Source organism: Haematobia irritans, chromosome 2, assembly GCF_050003625.1.
Source record: "Haematobia irritans isolate KBUSLIRL chromosome 2, ASM5000362v1, whole genome shotgun sequence".
Classification (NCBI taxonomy): Eukaryota; Metazoa; Arthropoda; class Insecta; order Diptera; family Muscidae; genus Haematobia; species Haematobia irritans.
Genome location: NC_134398.1, coordinates 165,659,083 through 165,677,360, shown reverse-complemented (window position 1 = coordinate 165,677,360; position 18,278 = coordinate 165,659,083). Strand labels below are relative to the sequence as shown.

The following is an 18,278-nucleotide window of genomic DNA, read 5'->3' as shown; positions in this document are numbered from 1 at the left end:
GTAAAATCTTATATAAATATTTATTTTATTTTATGAAATATTTTTATTATAATTTAAAAAATACCAAAAAAGTCAAGGCCTATGCCGCAATAATGTCAAATGTGTAATAAGGCCCTTGGATTAATAAAAGGTTAAGGTTTTACCAATGCTAGTAAAATTTTTCGCGTTCAAACAGGCCCAAAGTTGGAAACTTCAGTAAATCATTGCATCTGTTTCAGCTAAATTGAACCATGGTGCGTATGAGTACTGTGTATTGGCCAACAAATAAAATTTAAGTACTCATACGCTACAATGTACAAAACATATTTTCAGTGTCCATAATATTTGACTATGATATTTGCATTAAACGGTGAAAAATATCACCAAAATATTTCTCATTAAAAAGTTGATTGCAGTAGACAACATAGCTGGTACAAATAGATTTTTAATCAAATTAAATAAAATAAAGTCAATTAAGAAAATGTTTATAAAATTATAAAAATAAAATAAAATACTAATTATCCCGGTTAATAAACAATAAACAAATATTTAAAAAAAATAAATAATAGTTAAATATATTGATATTTTTTCCAAAATCAATTGAATTTTTAATTCAATCAATTAAAAACAATTTAACAATCAATTAAAAAAGCAAGTAAGTTCGGCCAGGCCGAATCTTATGTACGCTTCACCATAGATTGAGTAGAAACTTCTACTACAGACTGTCATCAACAATCGAATTACAACGGATATGAAGTTTTGCGCGGTAATTAGAGAGCCGAAATCAAATATGGTGGTCGCTTTATAAGGTAGCTATATACAATTACGAACCGATATGGACCAATTTGTGTGTGATTGTTGATAGTTTTATCTGGGGGCTATATATAACTACAGACCGATATCGACCAATTTTGGCATGGTTGTTAGCTGCCATATACTAGCACAATGTATCGAATTTCAACCGTATCGGATGAATTTTGCTCCTCCAAGAGGCTTCGGAGGTCAAATCTGGGAAACGGCTTATATGGGGGCCAAATATATATGGACCGAATTTTTGCATGGTTTTTAAAGACTAAATACTTGGACCATGTACCAAATTTCAATCGGATCGGATGGAATTTACTACTCCAAGAGGCTGCGGAGGTCAAATCTGGGGATCGGTTTACATGGGGCCTATATATAATTATGGACCGATATGGATAAATTTTTATATGGTTATTCAAGACTATATACTTAGACCACGTACCAAATTTCAAACCGATCGGATGAATTTTGCTCCTCCAAGAGACTTCGGAGATCAAATCTGGGGATCGTTTTATATAAGGGCTATATAAAATTATGGACCGATATGGTCCAATTTTTACTTGATTTGTAGAGGTCATAAACTAACCCCACGTACCAAATTTCATCCGGATTGGATAAATTTTGCTCTTCCAAGGGGCTCCGGAGTTCTAATCATGGGATCGGTTTATATGGGGACTATACATAAAAGTGATCCAATATGGCCCATTTGCAGTACCATCCGACCGACATCAATAACAACTACATATGTCAAGTTTCAGGTCCATAGCTTGTTTCGTTCGGAAGTTAGCGTGATTTCATCAGACGGACGTCCGTCCGCTTGGATCGACTCAGAAATTCACAACGACTCAGAATATATACACTTTATGGTGTCTTAGGTCAATATCTCGATGTGTTACAAACGGAATTACAAAGTTATTATACCCCCATCCTATGGTGGAGGGTATAAAAATAACCAATTAGCAAATATTTTATAAAATTATAAAAAAATAAATATTAATTTTCTCAATTAACGTTTTAATTAAGAAAAAAATATTTTCAATAAAAAAATTATAATGAAATAAATAAAATGTTTGGACCGAAATCAATTAAATGTTTAATTCAACAAATTTAAAAAATTAGGCAATTATAAAATATGTTATAATATTTCAAAAAAAAATATATATATAAATATTAATTATCCGAATTCACAATTTAAAAACTATTAAAAAACTATTTTATTTAAAAGAATAATAATAAAATAATTTGAGTTTTATGACCAAAGTCAAATAAATTTTAGTTAAAAAATGAAAATTGAAAACCTTAATTGAAATTTCCGGACGATATCAGTTAATTTTCTGATAACGAATAGTTTTTATTTCCAAATAATTCTATGATTATATTACCATTGGCGGGGCTGAAGAAATTTCAATTAAAAAACAAGTAAGGAAAGTCTGAAGTCTGGGCTGGGCCGATTACATTATACCCTGCACCACTTTGTAGATCTAAATTTTCGATACCATATCACATCCGTCAATTGTGTTGGGGGCTATATATAAAGGGTTGTCCCAAATACATACATTCAAATATCACTCGATCTGGACAGAATTTGATAGACTTCTACAAAATCTATAGACTCAAAATTTAAGTCGCCTACTGCACTAGGGTGGAACACAATGTACAAAAATATGGGAAACATTTAAATCTCAAGCAATTTTAAGGAAACTTCGCAAAGTTTATTTATGATTTATCGCTTGATATATATGTATTAGAAGTTTAGAAAAATTAGAGTCATTTTTACAACTTTTCGACTAAGCAGTGGCGATTTTACAAGGAAAATGTTGGTATTTTGACCATTTTTGTCGAAATCAGAAAAACATATATATCGGAGCTATATCTAAATCTAAACCGATTTCAACCAAATTTGGCACGCATAGCTACAATGCTAATTCTATTCCCTGTGCAAAATTTCAATTAAACCGGAGTAAAAGATTGGCCACTGTGGTCATATGAGTGTAAATCGGGCGAACAATATATATGGGAGCTATATCTAAATCTGAACCGATTTCAATAAAATTTGGCACACTTGACTACACTACTAATTGTACTCCTAGTGCAAAATTTCAACCAAATTGGGGTAATACTCTCTCAACTGTTCTTCTTGTGCACAATTGTAAGCAAATTAGGATAAAACTCTGGCTTCTGGGGCCATAAAAGTCCATATCGTTCGAAATATATATATGGGAGCGATTTCTTCCAAAATCAATAGGGTTCTATTCTGAGCCAAAACACATTTTTGTGCCGAATTTGAATTCGATTGGACTAAAACTGCGACCTAGACTTTGATTACAAAAATGTGTTCACGGACAGACGGACACAGCTATATCAACTCAGAAGTCTACCCTGAGCATTTTTGGCAAAGACACCATGTGTCTATCTCGTCTCCTTCTGGGTGTTACAAACATATGCACTAACTTATAATAGCCTGTTCCACAGTGTGGCGCAGGGTATACAAAAATTCAAAAGAGTTTTACCCAGGGCTGTGGAGTTGGAGTCTGAAGATTTGCTGGAGTCGTATAAATGTTGCTTGACTCCTACTCCGACGAAACAAAATTTGGAAAACACTTAATATTTTTCTAACAAAAGGTATATTTTGACAAATAAGATTCGACTGGGGTTTTTAATCGAACAACGAAAAACGAAGTACTGGATTTCAGGCCATTCAAGGTGTATTTTTATGGGTTGAAATTTCACTGTGATATAAAGAGTTGGCTTTACTAGAATATGGACTGAATTGATCAATTGCCTATAAGCCTATATATGTTATACTCTTGATAATGGTACAATTTTAAGGCAATATAGCAGTAAAACCTAACGTTCTAAATTTTTGGCAGGCATGTTGAGTTCGAAGATGGGTCATACCGAACTATTTTGTGATATAGCACCTACATATAAACCCATCTCCGAATTTTTTTTTAAATTTTCCCAGTCTAAAATTTTAATAAGATTTGTCAGAAAATTTGAGTTATTTGAGATCCATAAATAAATGCGAAAATTTCCCGTCGGCCCAGGTATATGGAGATAATTATTTGAGAAATCTCCATATACACCCGATGTCCTTGGAATCTGTAATTTTAAATTAAACCTCTGCCAACGTGCCATCTGAGGCGGACTTTTGGGAGAAAGTTTATTTCATCAATGTCACTCGAAATTTTTTACATTAAATTAATAGCCTCTAATGTCCATAACTGATAGACCATTTATAAATCGATGTTTCACCATTTTACTTCTATAGAAACAATATTCGTAACTGTCCAGCTATTCCTGTCATCTGTTGTATGGTAGTGGTTATTTAAAATTCCGCCCGTCCTAATTTATGACAGTTTATGTTTGTTTTATATATCCGACACATTACATTTTTAACATCTAAACTTTCTATCTGATTAGCCCGACATTTTGATTTTTGTGTATTTTTTTATAAAATGCCTATATAGACCAACACCAGGATTTTACTTCTTAAACATCTGGAAGCCTAATTATTTTTTGAAATTTTGTGTTTTTATAAATTCATATTCTGGAGATTGTTGTTACACGCAGAGAAGGAATATGATCACCTCAACCATGTTTCGAGAGCAAAATGTTATTTTTGGACATGTAACATGTTTGCGGCAACCATGTTATTTTCTCAAAAAGCCTATGTCTGACTTCGGCAACCATGTATATGTTTGCCGAGAAAACAACATTTTTGCGACAAAAAAGCTCCATGGTCACCGTCCAAAAATAACATTTTGCTCTACAAACATGGTTAAGGTGATCGTATTCCTTCTCTGCGTGTATTGTATCGCATTTTAATTTATTGACCTGAAATTAAAATGAATCTCAGCATTTTAATTTCAGGTCTATAAATGTCGTCGAGTCGTATCAAAAATTAAAATTAAAATTCTTTTGGACATATAAACACATATGACAAAATAGAATACTTATATCGGTCTATTTTTGGAACACTACACCTTAAAATTACAATTGGAATACTGTTAAAATGAGAGTTAGGTACACCTAGAGTCGACTCCGGAGTCGGAGTAGAGGCTAATAAGAAATGCTGGAGTCGGAGCCGGAGTCGAGCAAAATTGACTCGACTCCACAGCCCTGGTTTTCCCACGATTTTTTGACTTCTCAATATTAATGGATTTTTGCAAAATTTATAAAAGTTGACTTATTTCAAAAGGTCGAAAATCTAATTTTCCAAATTGGAAAAGTCGAAGTTTTGAAAATCGACTGTAGCAAATTTTGCAAACAACGACTACCATGGAGAAGTGGAAAAATGTACTTTTTCAATTTTTTGAAAATGTCAAACTTTCCAATCTTGTTATTTATTTATTTATTTATTTCAGTTTAAAAAAAAATCCCATAAAATATCCTTTAAAAATGATTTTATATTTTCCTTTTATAAGAGAACTCGGTATTTACCTTAAATTTTTTCATGTTTGCCTTGTTCATCGGAAAATTTTGAAATCATCGTGGGAATTTTCTACACTTGGAAGTTGGTTTCATGGAAAATTAAAAATCAATTTCATTGAACACAATATACTTTTACTAAGAAACATACAAAAAAAAAAAAAAAACAAACAAACAAAAAGAAAAAGAAAATATTTCAAACTTTACCATTACCAATGCCAATGATGTGTATGGAGTTAAGTGACAAATGACGTTATGATTCTTTTTTTTCTATGGCCTTTCAACATAGCTTTTATTAGCAAAAAATTCTCACAGGTTTTTTTTCTTTTCATTCGTACTCTTACCGAAGTACATTACCTCAAAGTTTCTTCTTTGATTTATAGCAAAAATTGAGTTTGGAAATCACACCCAGTTTCCACTTGTTGTAAAGAAAATAATATGTGTGTGTTTGTGTAAGTATGGGTATAGATGTTCGTTTCATTGAAGCTTTTTTACATCCGTATCCTGTTTTGGTTCTCTAAAATCACTCAAACTTAAGTAGAAACCAATTTTCCGTTTTTTCTTCAAGGAAAGCATAACAACAAAACAGTTTTTTTTTCACAGCAAGTGTTGAGAAGAGAAAAATATGTTTTTATATTCAATTCACAAAATGAAGAAGGGCAGTGACATATGGATGTGTAGGTGTTGTGATATACTGGGGGTATGAATCTCTATAGGAGGTTGAAGAAAAATGTTACGTTCAATTACTTGGGAAAACTAATGTTTTCATATTCATCATAATGACACTTTTTCACACGTTTTCCTCATAAATATTTATGGAATTATGAGTAGCAGTAGGTGTCTACTATTCACAGGCTACATTCCGTGCCAGATGTAAAGGTGAACAGTTGGCGCCATAATGTGGGTGGATGATATATTCGTTATCTCACATGTGGGGGTTATAAAATTGGAATAGCCAAAATTTAATAACTAAACTAAAATATGAAAACCTCTACTCTCCAAAAATAGAAAATAATAATAATAAAAGGGAAGCTGGTAGATTGTAGAACAGCGAAAGTTTTTGTAAAATTCATAAATATCACATTTAAATGGTACACTACAGGGGGTTAATAATGTACTTCAATTTCGCCCTGTTCTTCTAATTGTCTCTGATATGTCCGAAGAAGTCGTTCGGACGTATTGGCAAACCTGCTCTTGAAGGAGCGTGTATTTTTGAATCTGTGTAAAAGCAATCCAAGAGAATTTCTGCATCTCGTATTGGTATTCAATGAAACATTGAGTGATTAATAAACCAGGAGACCAAGCAATAGTCCAAAAGTAGATTGCATCTTGATTCACTTCGATTGTCAGAACGCGGCTCTATACAATTTCCACCTATTGGCCGATTCAACGCTGAATTGACGCCAAATCTCCGCTTTGTGGCGAAGAAACAATAATATTCCACCAGACATCATCTTCCAATCTCCACCTCGCCACTGAGTTCGAAATTTTTTCCACATTTTAAAACGCCATTCGCTGAAGAGGTCTCCGTCGCCATAGAATGGGGAGTGCTTCAATCCTTGGAGCACCACTGCGCCAATATTATTGACTTAAAAGGAACCTATGGTGGAAACCTTTTGTGCGACTTTGTAAAAATAAAGTCCTTTTTTGGAAGCTATAAAGCCTTTAAGCTAGGCTACATTAAAGTCAAATTAGGATGCAGATGTCATTCGTAGAATTTATATTTTCTTTTTGTATCATATATTATCAAAGATATATGCCAAAAATAAATGTCAGTTTAAAACTCTAAATTATAAAACATACTTAAAAGAAACAATGTTTTGAAAACTTCAAAAAATTAAACTACCCAGTAAAAAAAAGCGTCGCCAAAAAAGTAGTGAAAATGATCTTTTTGGATCCGGAAGTAGTGCAAAATTGACGCAGAAGCGATGAATCTAACACGGGCTTGTCATAGGACGGATGTCCACCATTTCAACAGCCGTCGCACTGAATATGCATCACTTCTTACTCTCTGATTCAAATTCAGCGTTCTGGATGTGAATTAAAAAATGTCATGTTTTGACAAATAAATAATTTTTAAAATTTTTTATAATTTTTAATGCAATCTAACGCTTGTCCGTAAAGTTTGAATTAAAACATTTTAAAAAATTCGCACTGTTTCATGAATGAATTTAGAATTTTTTTCGACAAAATTTCAATAATTTGTACCGTTTTATTAATGCTAACAGAGTAAACCTTTTTGAAAAAAAAAATTAAAAATAAGGAAAAAGCGACTTATAAATGATTGAATTAAATGAACTTCCTGTGTAGTTGAAATAAAGAACATCTATGGGAGTACATTTTTTGGAAGTGCTTTTAAAGTTGTGCCATTGGAAGAACTTCAAAATTTTTATTGCTGGGTAGAGATGCAAAATCCTCAAAATAAATCTTAGCCTCTATTTAAAGATGGTTTTCTCATTATTCCAAAAATTCAATATCTCGGTTAATTTTAAGATTATTTCTTTAAATCAAAAACGTTCTCTTTATTTTAAGGAACATTCTTTTCACTTCAAAGACTTGAAGTGAAGATGAAGCGACGCGAATTTGAAATATTCATGTCTTTTATTTAAGGAACAAATATGTTATTAAAGCTACACTTTGTTAAAAAAAAATAATTTAAAAGAAAGATTTTTCCATAACATTGTGTTATTGCGGGTCCCAAAATTTCGGTTAAATAATCCTTCATATTGGGTCAATATTTTGTTTTCACATTAGGTATGTATTGCAGTTTAATTTTAATGTTAACTACGCAGAAAAAAAATTATCCATTTGTTTCCAATTAAATAGTTAACTGAAGTTTAAAATGTAATCTATAAAAAAATTAATTGATACAATTAAATATTTCAAAATCAAAATAAACAAGTAAGGAAAGTTTAAATTCGGGCGGGGCCGACTATATTATACCCTGCACCACTTTATAGATCTAAATTTTCGATACCATATCACATCTTTCAAATGTGTTGGGTGCTATATACAAAGGTTTGTCCCAAATACAAACATTTAAATATCACTCGATTTGGACAGAATTTGATAGACTTTTACAAAATCTATAGACTCAAAATTTAAGTCGGCTAATGGACTAGGGTGGAACACAATGTTAGTAAAAAAATATGGGAAACATTTAAATCTGAAGCAATCTTAAGGAAACTTCGCAAAAGTTTATTTATGATTTATCGCTCGATATATATGTATTAGAAGTTTAAGAAAATTAGAGTCATTTTTTTCAACTATTCGACTAAGCAGTGGCGATTTTACAAGGAAAATATTGCTATTTTGACCATTTCTGTCGAAATCAGAAAAACATATATATGGGAGCTATATCTAAATCTGAACCGATTTCAACTAAATTTGGCACGCATAGCAACAATGCTAATTCTACTCCCTGTGCAAAATTTTCACTAAATCGGAGCAAAAAATTAGCCTCTGTGGTCATATGAGTGTAAATCGGGCGAAAGCTATATATGGGAGCTATATCTAAATCTGAGCCGATTTCAACCAAATTTGGCACGCATAGCTACAATGCTCATTCTACTCCCTGTGCAAAATTTCAATTAAATCGGAGTAAAAGATTGGACTCTGTGGTCATATGAGTGTAAATCGGGCGAAAGCTATATATGGGAGCTATATCTAAATCTGAACCGATTTCCACCAAATTTGACACTCATAGCTATAATGCTAATTCTACTCCCTGTGCAAAATTTCAACTAAATCGGAGCAAAAAATTGGCCTCTGTGGACAAAGTAGTGTAAATCGGGCGAAAGCTATATATGGGAGCTATATCTAAATCTGAACCGATTTGGATGATATTTTGCAAGTTTTTCGAGACTCATAAAATATTGGGATGTACGGAATTTGATGAAGATCGGTTGATATACACGCCAATTATGACCAGATCGGTGAAAAATATATATGTCAGCTATATCTAAATCTGAACCGATTTTTTCCAAAATCAATAGGGATCATCTTTGAGCCGAAACGGGACCCCATACCAAATTTTAGGACAATTGGACTAAAACTGCGAGCTGTACTTTGCACACAAAAATACATCAACAGACAGACGGACAGACAGACAGACAGACAGACGGACATCGCTAAATCGACTCAGAATTTAATTCTAAGACGATCGGTATACTAAACGAAGGGTCTCAGACTTTTCCTTCTTGGCGTTACATACAAATGCACAAACTTATTATACCCTGTACCACAGTAGTGGTGATAAAGTCAGCTAAAAAAATGATTGAAGAATTTTTACGTATTCAATTAAAATATTAATTGTTGGCATATAACAATTTAATTTACTTCGTTTCTAAGAAAAAACATCACCAAACTATTCCTAATTAAAAAGTTTATTGAAGTTGAAAACGCAATTAGTTAAAAATTAACTCATACATTTAACTTTTTAATGAAATTTAAAATTATATTAAGAAAATTATTGAAAATTGTTACATATTCAATTAAAATAAAAAAAATATCCAAATTAAAAATAGAATTGAAAAGTTCGTTCGAAATAATACATTTCATACGATTCACTGGTTCATTAAATTTTGACTCAAATCTAAAGAAAAATTTAACTTTAATTATAATTGGAAAATTCATAAGAAAGTACAAACTCATTTAAAATTATAAGAAGATTTTTTCATCTAAAGGAAAAATTATTTTTAATAAATAAACAATAATACAATAAATAATTGCTTCATAAAAATCAATTAAATTTATAATTGTACCAATTAAAAAATTATTGGAAATGCCGAATAAATCAACTAAATTTTTAATCAAGTATTTTTATACCCTCCACCATAGGATGGGGGGGTATATCAACATTGTCATTCCGTTTGTAACACATCGAAATATTGCTCTAAGACCCCATAAAGTATATATATACTCTGGGTCGTGGTGAAATTCTGAGTCGATCTAAGCATGTCCGTCCGTCTGTTGAAATCACGCTAACTTCCGAACGAAACAAGCTAACGACTTGAAACTTGGCACAAGTAGTTGTTATTGATGTAGGTCGTATGGTATTGCAAATGGACCATATCGGTCCACTTTTACGTATTGCCCCCATATAAACTGACCCCCAGATTTGGCTTGCGGATCCTCTAAGAGAAGCAAATTTCATCCGATCCTGCTGAAATTTGGTACGTGGTTGTAGTATATTGTTTCTAACAACAAATTGGTGCACATCGGCCCATAATTATATATAGCCCCCATATAAACCGATCCCCAGATTTGGCTTGGGGATCCTCTAAGAGAACCAAATTTCATCCGATCCGGTTCAAATTTGGTATATGGTGTAAGTATATGGTCTCTAATAACTATTCAAAAATTGGTCTTTAATTAATATCGGCCCATAGTTATATATAGCCCCCATATAAACCGAGAGGCTTGCGGAACTTCTAAGAGAAGCAAATTTCATCCGATCCGGCTGAAATTTGGTACATGGTGTAAGTATATGGTCTCTAATAACTATGCAAAAATTGGTCTTTAATTAATATCGGTCCATAGTTATATATAACCCCCATATAAACCGAGAGGCTTGCGGAGCCTCTAAGAGAAGCCAATTTCATCCGATCCGGCTGCAATTTGGTACATGGTGTTGGTATATAGTCTCTAACAACCATGCGAAAATTGGTCGAATTCGGTCCATAATTATATATAGCCCCCATAAAAACCGATCCCCAGATTTGACTTCCGGAGTCCCTTGGAAGAGCAAAATTCATCCGTTTCGGTTGAAATTTGGTACGTGATGTTAGTATATGGTCTCTAACAACCATGCAGGAATTGGTCCATATCGGTCCATAATTATATATAGCCCCAAATATATCACCCAGATTTGACCTCCGGTGCCTTTTGAAGTTGCAAAATTCGTCCAATCTGATTGAAATTTAGTACGTGGTGTTAGTATGTTATATGGTATCTAACAACCATGCAGGTATTCATATCAGTCCATAATTATATATAGCCCCCATATAAATCGATCGCGATATTTGGTTTTGCAGCCCCTTGGAGGAGCAAATTTCATCCGAGTCAGTTGAAATTTGGTACATTGTGCTAGTATATGGCCGTTAACAACCATGCCTAACTAGGTCCATATCGGTCTATAACATAGTTATATATAGCCGTCAGATTAATCGATCACCAATCACACAAAAATTGGTCCACATCAAGTTCATAATTGTATATAGGACCCATATAAGCGTATATAGGACCCAATTCTGGCTCTCTAGGTACCGTGCAAAAGTCCATATCGATTCGTAATTATTTGTAGACTTCCCTATATATACATTTTTTTGTCTAATATATACCACGTATGGACTAACTCACAATTTAGAAATCGATGTTAAGAATGAAAAAAGTCTGTGTACTATTGAATGAAAAAGTCTGTGAACTATTCATTAGTTCATTAAATTTGGACTCATATCCAAAGAAAAATCCAACTATAATTATAATCGGAAAATTCATAAGCAAATATTAAATCGTATGAACTTTTAAAAAATTTGTTTTGTCCAAAGGTAAAATAATGATAAATAAGTAAATAATAATAAATAATTTATGATCACAATCAAAAAATTAATTCAGTCTCGCGATAAAAAACAATTAAATTTGAGATTGAAATTAATTTAAAAATTAATTAAAAATGCCAAGGAAATCAATCAATTTTTTAATCAAATATAACTTTTCTTTCTAATTAATTCTATGAATGATACTTTAACTTTCACGATTGAGGTATTTTGAATTAGCACACAAAAAGTATTACCAACATTTTTGCAATTGAATATTTATTTTTATAATAGCCTAATAAGAATACAGGCTAGTTCCTCGTTTAAATTAACTTCTTTACATATTATTCCTACAATTTTAATACGAGCTTATTGAATTCTAAAAAAATCAATTACAATTTTAGTTGATTCAAAACATTTTTTAATCTAAGGAAAAATTTAAAATCAATAAAAATTATTTGTAGCAGTTAAATTATTAAATTACTCATCTAATTTTTTAATTGACATTAGTACTTGAAATTATCATTTCTGTAATTGAAAGAATTTCAAATAAAAATTAATTAAATCAATTAGTTTTGTTATTGAAGACAAAAAAAATATTTTTTTTTTCTATGAAGAAATTAATTCAATCTATTAATTTTGTGTGGTTAGACATAATATTTAGAAAGGGCAGATATTAATTTCCATGAAAAAAAAATTGGATCATATGCACCATCTATAAATCATATCATCTCCCAGGATTGTAAGGGAGAGAGGCAGTACCAACTGCTTACAAAACAACCGAATCAGCGCTGATTTTTGTGTTCGATGTCCCGATTTAGAGCAGCTTCTACAAAGCGCTGATATAACTGCTCATTTTAATAGAAATATTGCTCAGAAGTGATATATAATCTTGAGTATAGCATTGTTGTCGTGAAGGAAAACAGCACTACCTTTCATGCAACTATACTGCATGAATTGGTTGCAATAACGTAAACGAATGTTCATAAATTAGTTTGATTACTCGTTTACGTTATTGCCGTCGATTCATGCAGTGTGGCTGCACTGCCTACTTTATTGTATACAAAAAAGCGTAACTAACTCTTACTGCAGAAGTATTTTTTGCTTGGATAGGTCATAATACTATTCCATTTTTTAGCTTTTATTCAATAACCCTTTCCAAATAAAAAAAAAAAAAACTTAAGACAACAACAATATTTTGAACAAAGAAGATAGCTAAGAACTAAGAGGACAATCTCCTGCTCACATTCAATAACATCCTTTTCTCATCCATCCGACTGGCACCTTTCTAGCGTGAGTGGGTAATTGAATAGATGAGTAAGCAAAGTGAATTTCACATACATGTCCTTTATCTCTGCTTTTCCGTTTCTTGGTGTGAGTATCGAAAAGGTTAACAATTTACCTTTTTCTTTATATGCTTGGACTGTGTGTGTGACCAGGTGAAAAAAAGGAAACTTATGGATGAAATGTCATTTCAAGGAGATATAAAGATATTTTTGTATTTTCCTTATATTTTTGTGGTCATACAAGAGCATACATGGTTTCCATTCACATCTTCAATATTGATGTCTGTCTATGTGTGAAAAAATGAGATATCCTCTTCATACGCCCCCTCACCTTCTCTTCGAGCACTTCCGGTTAATTTAAGCTTGACCAAGGTTGTATTAGATGTGTCATAAGAGCTTCACAATGGATGAATGTTTTCATACATCCATAACGACGCCACTAGTTCTCTTCCATCTTCCATCACTACTGAAGCAAATAATAAATGTTTGGTCATAAATTTTATTTATAAATCTTGATAAATGTTAGGTTGTTCTATGTCGAGTGTGTAGGTGTGTGTGTGTGTGATAGTGCTCTTCATAAAGAGAAAAATGATACCACCCAAAAAAAGAAAAATGTTTCTTGCCAGTTTATTTATTCGCCAAATATGAAAGGTATACAACTGTCTTATAATGAATATGTTTTGATAAGTTTTTGCCAACCTGAATACAGGAAATAAACAAAAATACTCGTAACAGAAGAAAAAAAAGTTTCGCGGGACGACCTAAGGAGTTTTCTAAGTGTACAATAGTGGTTTTAATATTCCAATAAATAAATTTTTTATATTTTTATTACCTTAATTCCGTAACGTGACAAAGGTTTGTTTGCTCTATTTTATAGTTATTTCTATAAAAAAAATTAAGCCATTTTTGTATTTACCACCCCTATTGCCAAGTATGTAGTTTTATGACCATGGAAATTTCTGAAAATAAATGTTCATTTTTCTAAGATATTATATGTTTACAATATCTTCTTTCGACGCCAAGAAAACTTAAACTGAAGGTTTTAACATAAAAACCGTCATGGGATTAATAAAACGGATTTAAAAATATCTACCACCTAAATTTACTGATTTCGCTAGAAGGTGAAAACAAATCAAATTAAAATGTTGGTCTATGTGACTGCGAATCTGCATTATAATTTTCTGATATCAGGCCTAGAAAAGAGCTCTCCCTTGCACCTGAAATTTTTAAAGAAATAATGATAAGCACCATGATTTTCTTAAACTATTAACCCTTAAATGCGCACTGTATTTTTTAAGATACAACAAGAAAAAAATTCTTACGTCCTATAATTTTGATCGAATTCTATGAAATCAAGTTTGTTGTATTTTATACATCATAGCGCTATTTTTTTTTTAATATGTTTTTTCCGGAAAGTTTGTTGTACTTCAGAGTAATCTGCAGTCAAAAATAAAAATCAATTTTTAACCAAAATTCAAAAAACTACAAATTTGAAGTTGAATAATATTTAAAGTAATGTTGCTAAAAAAATCTGTGTAGTGGAAACATATCTCAATTCTCTACAAAAAAATTATAAATGCAGTTTTGCCAAATTGCATAAAAATTGCGAATTTGTAGAAATAGATATCCCCATAAATCTCCCAATAAATTTGAGATAGTACCAAAACTTTTGGTCTACACGATGGTGAAGGGTATAATATAGTCGGTCTCGCCCTACTGTAGATTTTATTTACTTGTTTTTGCTGAAGAACATACTCCCTCCCCCTGTCATTATATATTTCAACAATTGTTATACCCTCCACCCTAGGGGTATATTAACTTTGTCATTCCGTTTGTAACACATCGAAATATTGATCTAAGACCCCATAAAGTATATATATTCTGGGTCGTGGTGAAATTCTGAGTCGATCTGAGCATGTCCGACCGTCCCTCCGTTTGTTGAAATCACGCTAACTTCCGAACGAAACAAGCTATCGACTTGAAACTTGGCACAAATAGCCGTTATTGATGTAGGTCAGATGGTATTGCAAATGGGCCATATCGGTCCACTTTTACGTATAGCCCCCATATAAACGGACGCCCAAATTTGACTTCCGAGGCCTCTAAGAGACGCAAATTTCATCCGATCCGGCTGAAATTTGGTACATGGTGTTAGTATATGATCTCTAGCAACCATGCAAAAATTGGTCCACATAAAATTGGTTCATAATCATATATAGCCCCCATATAAACCGATCCCCCGATTTGGCTTGCAGAGCCTCTAAGAGCAACAATTTTCATCCGATCCGGCTGAAATTTGGTACATGGTGTTAGTATATGGTCTTTAACAACCGTGCAAAAATTGGTCCATATCGGTCCATAGTTATATATAGCCGCCATATAAACCGATCCCCCAATTTGACTTGCGAGGCCTCTAAGAGAAGCAAATTTCATCCGATTCGGCTGAAATTTGGTACATGGTGTTAGTATATGGTCTCTAGCAACCATGCAAAAATTGGTCCACATCGGTTCATAATTATATATAGCCCCCATATAAACCGATCCCCCGATTTGGCTTGCAGAGCCTCTTAGAGCAACAATTTTCATCCGATCCGGCTGAAATTTGGTACATGGTGTTAGTATATGGTCTTTAACAACCGTGCAAAAATTGGTCCATATCGGTCCATAGTTATATATATCCGCCATATAAACCGATCCCCCAATTTGACTTGCGAGGCCTCTAAGAGAAGCAAATTTCATCCGATTCGGCTGAAATTTGGTACATGGTGTTAGTATATGGTCTCTAGTAACCATGCAAAAATTGGTCCACATCGGTTCATAATTATATATAGCCCCCATATAAACCGATCCCCCGATTTGGCTTGCAGAGCCTCTAAGAGCAACAATTTTCATCCGATCCGGCTGAAATTTGGTACATGGTGTTAGTATATGGCCTCAAACACCCATGCAAAAATTGGTCGATATCGGTCCATAATTATATATAGCCCCCATATAAATCGATCACCAGATTTGACCTCCGGAGCCTCTTGGAAGCCCAAAATTTATCTGATTCATTTGAAATTTGGTACGTGATGTTAATATATGGCCTCAAACACCCATGCAAAAATTGGTCGATATCGGTCCATAATTATATATAGGCCCCATATAAACCGATCCCCAGATTTGACCTCCGGAGCACCTTGGAAGAGCAAAATTCTTCCCATTCGGTTGAAATTTGGTACGTGATGTTAGTATAGGGTATCCAACAACCATGCAGGAATTGGTTCCTACCAGTCCATAATAATATATAGCTCCCATATAAACCGATCCCCAGATTTGACCTCCGGTGCCTTTTGGAGAAGCAAAATTCATCCGATCTGGTTGAAATTTGGTACGTGGTGGTAGTATATGATATTTAACAACCATGTGAGTTGAAATTAGTGGATGACAGTATTTCGTAGAAGTTTCTACGCAATCCATGGTGGAGGGTACATAAGATTCGGTCTGGCCGAACTTACGGCCGTATATACTTTTTATACCCTTCACCACTACTGTTTGTAATTTTCCTAAACTTCTAATACATATATATCGAGCAATAAATCGTAAATAAACTTTTCCGAAGTTTCCTTAAAATTGCTTCAGATTTCAATGTTTCCCATATTTTTTTTTTTACTAACATTGTGTTCCACCATTAGCCGACTTAAATTTTGAGTATATAGATTTTGTAGAAGTCAAATTCTGTCTAGATCGAGTGATATTTAAATGTATGTATTTGGGACAAACCTTTATATATTGGCCCCAACACATTTAACGGATGTGATATGGTATCGAAAATTTAGATCTACAAAGTGGTGCAGGGTATAATATAGTCGGCCCCGCCCGACTTTAGACTTTCCTCACTTGTTTTTATTTACAATTGTTTTATTCCCTAGACTCCATGGCTACTGTGATAGGTGACGAAGTTTGACCAAAAACTTAGTATAAAAAGAATATCAATTCCTATTTTCTTATGGTGTCCCAAATTACCTTTTCTGCGGTAATGTCAAAGCATCCAACATTTTTCTCCTTTGGGCCCACTCTAGTTTCATATCATTTTGTCAGAAACATCTACACAACATTATCCAGAAATTCAAAAAGTAGATGTAACATTTCCTTGGCGTCATCTTCTACATGTTTTCTCTTCAGTTTTTTTGTTTTCTTCTTACATTTTTTGTAGTTTTGTGGTAGCTGTAATCTTTCAAAGATAAATGGTCAAATAGACATTTTAAATAGACAGTTTCCTGACAGCTACCAAACCCTGTTCTTTAGCAATAAAAAGCCAAAGCTCCTGAATGTAAAAGGACAAGCAACGCAAACACAAAGTCAGCTAAGGAAAAAACAAAGAAAGAAGTTAGAAAAAACGGAGCGAGCGAGTCGATTTGTTGGTTGGTTAGTTAGTGAATAGAAATTGGCTATGGTGAAGGTTAAAATGAAGATGAAAGAAACCAGGAGCCAATTTAATGAGAAAGTAAATAAAATAAATGTAAAGTAAAGATTAGCAAGGCATGTCCATGGCGGAAAGGGAATAATGGAAATGGACAATATGACAATTGAATGAAAACAGATAGAGAAGTTATTTAAACAGATTTTCAGAGAAAAGAATATTTTAAAGATTTATTAGATTTCAATTTATTTTAGCATTAAAGCTTTCAAGAGTTTGTACAAAGTTTTAATATTCATATTCTTAAAATGTTTATCTGTATATGAATTAATTATAGAACCATATAATTTCAGTCCCTAAAATCTTTCAAGTATAGTTATCATTGTATTTTAGGAACTATTCAATTTGCTTTTATTTCATGAATATAATCCTATCTGAAAATATGCCATAATTAGCCTTAATTACCAGAAATGAAGAGCAAACTACAAATTTTGAATGCTTTCAAATATTTCAATTATTTTCTAATTTTTAGCAGACTAAATTCAAGACCAAAACCCATTTGATAGTTATAGTTGATCTAGTTGTTGATTCGTACAACCAAACACACAAAGTCAAATCTCCTTCGATTTCATGGCAAAGAATATTTCTAAAGTTAATTGTGGTTAAATGTTAAGTGAAACCAAAAACCAGCAACAACAAAAGTAACAAACATTCCATTAACAAAACCATGGTAACAAAAATAAAAACACACAAAAAGCAAAAAACACATTCCACACAAAATCCAAATAAGGAAAAACACAATTTGAAATGTGAAAATTGCGGTGAGTTGAAGAGAGAGAGATA

At 32.7% G+C, this 18,278-nt stretch overlaps 1 protein-coding gene across 4 annotated transcripts in view; it reads left to right on the top strand.

The window, feature by feature from the left end:
- tutl (immunoglobulin superfamily member turtle) overlaps positions 1–18,278 on the top strand; it is a 478,391-nt gene that overhangs the window by 259,463 nt on the left and 200,650 nt on the right. The window lies entirely within an intron of this gene.